Source organism: Balaenoptera musculus, chromosome 3 (genome assembly GCF_009873245.2).
Source record: "Balaenoptera musculus isolate JJ_BM4_2016_0621 chromosome 3, mBalMus1.pri.v3, whole genome shotgun sequence".
In the NCBI taxonomy this organism is placed as follows: Eukaryota; Metazoa; Chordata; class Mammalia; order Artiodactyla; family Balaenopteridae; genus Balaenoptera; species Balaenoptera musculus.
Genome location: NC_045787.1, coordinates 48,243,704 through 48,250,347, shown reverse-complemented (window position 1 = coordinate 48,250,347; position 6,644 = coordinate 48,243,704).

The window sequence follows — 6,644 nt, the reverse complement described above, 5'->3', positions numbered from 1 at the left end:
TTTAAGTCAGCTTGCAATGCTTTGCTTCATAAAAATAGCAAAAGTGTGCTAAAATAACAGATAAATAAAAGGTCAGTATATTCATGTCTGCATCTGTATCTGACTGGTGAAGTAAAACACTTCATGAAGTAAAAATTTTTTAAATTTTATAAAAAAGAAATTACCTCTTGTTGAATTGTGGTTTAGTATCAAAGAAGAATATTCACAATTATCTGAAAAGGCTAATGAAATATTTGTCCCTTTTCCAACTAAATATCTAGTTGAGTTCAGATTTTCTTCACACGCTTCGACCAACACAACAGATTACAACAGACTGAATGCAGAAGCAAACAAGAAAATCCAGCTGTCCTCTTTTAAGCCAGACACTAGAGAGAGTTGTAAAAATGCAAAACAATGCCACGCTTCTCACTAAATTTTTTGGTTTGGATAATGTAGCTATTTTTCATGAAAACATCTGTTATTTATGTTAATATGTATTGGATTTATCATTGTTATTTTTAAGCAAAGAAATAAATATTTTAAATGTTTGTTTGACTTTCTAATATGGTGAAGATTGATAGATAAAATAAAAGCTCAATAATATTTCATAGTGTATATGGGACTGAGACCAAAAAGTATGAAAACTGCTCCCTAAGGTTACCAGCAGATGGCTCTCTTTAGTATGTAAAGAAGGACCTATACAGATTAGAAGACTAACACTGGCATATCCTGGAGCCTGCCTATGTGCCGGCCCTAGTCCTTAACTAAGGAGTAGGAATATGCCCCATATCAGAAGCCACCCTAACACAATGTCTTTATATATCTATACCATATCCTTCTCTACAGCAAAGTGTGAGCATCTTTTTGAATAAATATCCTAACTTCTACTCGTTCATGTCCAGTAAGTACCTTACCAACAGTAAATATATTATAGACTGATTTTTATCAAGAAAACCTGTCTCCTAAGGGGTTTGTTCTCCTGAAGATGGACTCAATCAATTTGTTGTTGTAGTAGCATTTACATAGCCTGGGATGGGGGAGGGGATGGATAAATCAGGAACTTGGGATTAACACACACACACTACTATATATAAGATAGATAACCAACAAGGACCTACTGTATAGCACAGGGAACTCTACTCAATATTCTGTGATAACCTATATGAGAAAAGAATCTGAAAAAGAATGAATGTATGTATATGTATAACTGAATCACTTTGCTGTACACCTGAAACTAACACAAGATTGTAAATCAACTATACTCCAATAGTTTTTTTTAATAAAAAATTTAATTAAAAATAAAAATACATAGCCTGGGAGGAAGTGCTCTGCCTCTTTCTGGAAGGCTCATTCTCTTCAACAAAAGGGGCCATGAGGAAAGGACAGGACTCCTGTCTAGTTATCCAGACCAAACCAACCCAATTTGACTTTCTCAACCTAGTGTTGCAACAAGATCACCCAGATCCTGAGGGCGATATTTGTCAGTCATAACACTCTGAAACAAAGTAACAAATGCATAGCAAATAGGGAGCAGGCAGTTGAGTTTAACAACCTGAGGTTTGTAGAGGACTTCAACCTTTTCAAACCATCTACACCTCTCACTGAATTCTTACAACACTGCTATGAGGTAGGGTGACCACTATTACTCTATTAACCGAAGAGCAAACAGGCAAGGAGAGATGGAATCACCCACCCACACCCACACAACAGCTTGGATGGGGCACATCAGTGCTGGAGGCTGGGGCTCCCAACCCCCAGCAGGTGCTCTTTCCAGCCCCCTGAGGGAGCTCTGATCCTCGCTGCCCTTTTGGTTTTGAAAGCGGCAAGGAGAAGGCCAGCAGCCATCTTTGCTCTCACGTTCTTGTTTCTTGTGTGCTCTGCTCTAATTCTTTGAATCAGAAGCAAGAGTACTTCTTTTTTAAGTAAATTTCATCTCTCCCTGGCATATTTTCATCTTTAAAAATGTCTAATATGTCACTGAGATTCCTTATTGGCACCTCAATAAATCACAACTCAAAAGCAGCTGGTCAGAAAAAAGCCAACCTGGCTCTGTGGTGTAGTGATGTAACTACCAGCCCTCTCTCTTATGTCTTGCCTAGTAATACACATCAAAGTGCTGCAGTTGTAACATATAGACACATATATATTCTGGCAGTACATGTTCCCATATTTTCCAGATGATTACATACAGATCAAGTATAGAGAGCACTTTCCAAAAATAATTTGCCATTAGAAAAGATATAGGAGCTAAAGACCAAAACACCCCAGAACTTCAGGGTTTCCTGCTTCAGCTCACTCATTGTTTCAGGTGTCTGGAATAATAATTTGGGTCTAGAACACTAGTAGTTCAGAACACACGTGGAAAGCCATGTGAGGTTCTATGGAATAAGACAGGGGTATTTAGGGGCTTCCCTGGTGGTGCAGTGGTTGAGAATCTGCCTGCTAATGCAGTGGACGCGGGTTCGAGCCCTGGTCTGGGAGGATTCCACATGCTGTGGAGCAACTAGGCCCGTGAGCCACAACTACTGAGCCTGAGCATCTGGAGCCTGTGCTCCGCAACAAGAGAGGCCGCGACAGTGAGAGGCCCGCGCACCGCGATGAAGAGTGCCCCCGCTTGCTGCAACTAGAGAAAGCCCTAGCACAGAAATGAAGACCCAACATAGCAATCAATCAATCAATAAATAAATCTTTAAAAAAAAAAAAGACAGGGATATTTATATGCAGGCTCACATGTTTTTGCTTCCAGGCTATAACTACACAGGGTATCTTCTTAGGAGACCACAGACAGTCTGGATGCACATTTTCAAAGACATCATGGATCCCAAGCAAGGTCAGTTTTGTACTCAGATCTGACAGGCCACTCTCGTGTAATCAAGTTATGACTATTTTCCTAGTGATCTTCTCACCTCCACCCGCATCCAAGCCATGGACACCAAAGCACGCAGAGTGCACTCACCTGAGACCAGCTCCCATTCCAGAACTCAGGCCTTCCAAAGACTCACATCCACTGAGGTCCTCCGAGAGTTGTGGCGCTTTCACTTCATGGATATTAATAAAAAACAAGGAATGCTAGACTTGAGGCAGGGCTGTTTCTTTAAATCCCAAGGTGATCAAAGTTTGCAGTGATCAATGGAGAGGTCCCTTCTACTCTTCACCCCTTATTTCTGTCCCCTGCTCTTAGTTTTCTCTTCTGACAACGCCTCAGGTTCATCAGACAAGGGTCTTCATCGAAGCCAAGGCACATGCAGCCCCTGAGCTTGCTTCCCTGTTGCTGACTCCCAATTCTGGGATGATGGGATGGGCCTGGGAGGGCCACACCCTAAATACGAAGCTGATTATAACACTTTCCAGCTGCCGATACAGAGGCCTGCTTGTCAACTCTTCTTAAAGTTTTCCCAGAGGCTTTTAGATGTTTTTGATGCTGAACTTTGCCAAAATATGATTCGTGTATTCTGAGATAAGGCTTTTCAAGTCAGACAGACCTAGGTTCAGATCCCAACTTTCCTATACCCCGTATCTAGCCCTTTCCTATACCCCGTATGAGCAAGGTACTTAACTCCTCTGAACCTCAGCTTTTTCTCATCTGTAAATGGGAGACAGAAATAGCCATTTGTGAAAATTAAAGGAGGTAAGTTCCCAGAACAAGGTCTAGCACATAAACATGGTTCTTTTGCCTTCTATACTCTTACAAAATGTAAGGAGATAAAATCAAGTGAGTTAATACAGAAGAGCAATAGCTCTTCCTAATCCTGTCTCTAATCTTTCTGCTGTGAACTATACACTTTATATTCACGGATCCAGCAGAAGCTATTACACATGGGCTTACAGCCTCAAGACTTAGAGCCCCAGCTACACCCCCTTTCTTGGTAAGGGGAGGATATTGACAAAAGTCTAGAAAGATTAGCTCTCCCAAACACAGGTTGAACCACGGGCTGGTAAACTGCCTACAGATTGGAATCACCTGGAAAGCTATGGTAAAACAGCCAAGTGTTTCCCACCCTCAGAGATTCTGATTGAATTGGCCTAGGGTGAGGCCTGGGTCTCTGTATTTTTAAAGGCTCCACACATGATTCAAGTATGCAGAGAACTGACAGCCACTGGGTTCTGATTGAAAAGCATAAGGATTATCCCAGAAGGAACTTTGACTTGATTCATGACATTAAGATGTTTGTTTCCTTGGAGCCGGCAATAACCCCAGCCAGCAATTATTCCAGGGAACCTTGCTCCAGTCACTTGTTCACATTTAGAATTTTAAATTCAGCCCCAAAGCCTCTACTACCTCTGATCTTGTGTCAAGCAAATACAGCCTCCCCGCTGTGGCTGGCAGGCTGAGGAGGGGATGCGCCTTGGTCTGGTTTTTTCTGTTATTCAGTCCACCACCACCAACTGGTTAAACTCTAAAACATTCAAGCAAAGAAGAAAGCATCTTTTACACGCCTCTCTCCTCAAATTAGAATTAGGTTGCATTAAAAAAAGTGTAAAGAATCTCCAGTTTTATTCTCTAGACTCGTACACAGAGATCCAAGCCAGGGGGCGGGGGAGAAGGGGGGCAAAGGGAGACTGGAGTGAGGACAGGGACAGCTAAAGGAACAAGAGCCTATTAGGGGAAGAGTTTCAGACAGCTGTGTTCTATAGCTTATACCACTAGAGCCCGGGCTGAACCACCACCATCTAGGCAAGAAGTGAGGAACTCCAGTTGGGGGAATTGTCCTGGCTTCTTGCAGACTTTCCACGAGGGACCCTAGTTATATGAAAACAGTTGGTGGCTGTGACTTCCAGTGTGTGCTGCCACCTTCTGGAGAAGGCATTTATTTATCCCACATCACTCCTTAGTAGAGCATGTATCACAACCCAACTTACAGATGGGGAAACTGAGCCTCTGAGAGGCAAGTCACTCGGCCTCAAACAAGGTCAAGCTCAAATCCACATCTTCCAAGTTCAGTGTCTTTTCCAGGACCCCACACATGATTAAGATGCTTCTTTCCTGAAAGCACAAACCTCACTCACAGTAGGATCACAGTAAAAGTACCTTTAAATGGCTGCTCTGAAATCACAGTAGAAGGCTGGCCCAGCATCCTTGGCTAGATTTCCAGGGTCTGGCTGAGTTCTCTGAGCAGTGGACAGCCTAGCTAGTACGACTGAGCTTTAATGAACTTGCTTCCTACCTCAGTGGAAAATATTCGTTGTTTCTCAGTCAATAGAGACTTGCTGCATGGGCTTCTTTCTCCTCCAGGCCCAGCCTAAATCTCTTACCATCAGACTCAAACCTCTACAGCTGGGTCTGGCAGCATCTAGGTCCCTCTTTCACAAGTTTATCCTTTTTTTCTCTCTCATCTGGCCTGCAACAGCGCTCTGCTTCCGAAGATAACTGGGAAAGGTCCTGGGAGTGCTGTCTCATTCCAGCAGAGATGGGAAATGCACCCAGCTCTCTCCACACTGTGCCTCAGATGTTAGACTGACAGTTGAGAAGGCCTCAGCAGGGCCAGCCAGGCCCAAGGAGCCTTCACTGAAGTCAGAGTCAGTCATGAGTACCGAGCACTCACCGGCATTGATGGGGAAGAGTCAAAGAAGTAGAAGACGCCCTCATACCACCACCAACGCCTGCGCCTCCACAAGTTAATAATCAAATGCGGTAGGAGGGAGGGTTGAGACCAGCAGTTCTTGGCCCTCACTGTGCCTCACAATCACTGGACCCCACCTTGAGATGCTGATTCAATTCATCTGGGATGGGACTCAGCCGTCAGCACTTGACTAGAGATACCAGGTGGTTCTAATGTGAAGCCAGGCTTCAGATCCACAGAGCCAGATAAATGCAACCAATACAAGAACAGGATATTCATGCATAAGAAGGTGCCACGGCATTACTGCTTCAAGAGGGCGCTAAACCGGTTAGGGAGGCTGTAGAGGTGTGGGATTTAAATTACAGGACAGCTATTGAGAGCCAAGCCCGCAAAACAGAGAAAAGGAGCTCTGAGGTGTCCAGAAGGAGGAAATGACCCGTGGGAGTCTCAGCCATGGGAGGGAGTTGTGTGCTGCGAGCAGGAAAGACACATCCCTGGGTCTGAGAGCATGAGGCTCGTGGTAGCCCTGAAACCTCTTGTTTAGAGTTGTTACAGGCTGACTCAAGAGGCAATTGTGAGCTATTTATCCCAAAATGAGTCCTTTTTGACCATGTTTTACTGAGCTAAGGTTTTTCTAGAGTAGCAGCTATGGCAGCCATCCCTAAATTGTTCAAATCACAGTCAGTGGAGGACATGTTTTTCCATCCTGTTTCTCACACTTTGGTCCAAACTTGTCAGGTATAATGGCTCGGTTTTTGCTTGGAACTCAGTATTCCTGAATCCTCAAGTGCCTTCTCCTGTGGCTTTTGGCCCAAAATTCAACGTAGTCTCCTGGTAAATTAGGCTGAGTGGTGTAGAGTTGGAACATTACAGCCAGAAGATACAAGCAGGCCTGACAGCCGCTAGGCCTCTTTCCCTCATCCTCACTTCAGCCTTCTAGATTTTATCACACTGAGGATAAACTCAAGGAAATACTCTCCTAGGAAAAGAAGAGGAGAGAGAGGATTTCTCCTAAAGGCCTAGGGTAGAGCTGATCAAGTCACCCACTGGAGTCTTCCCAGCCCAGGAACATCTCCAGACCCATCTTAGCACCATGCCCAGCCA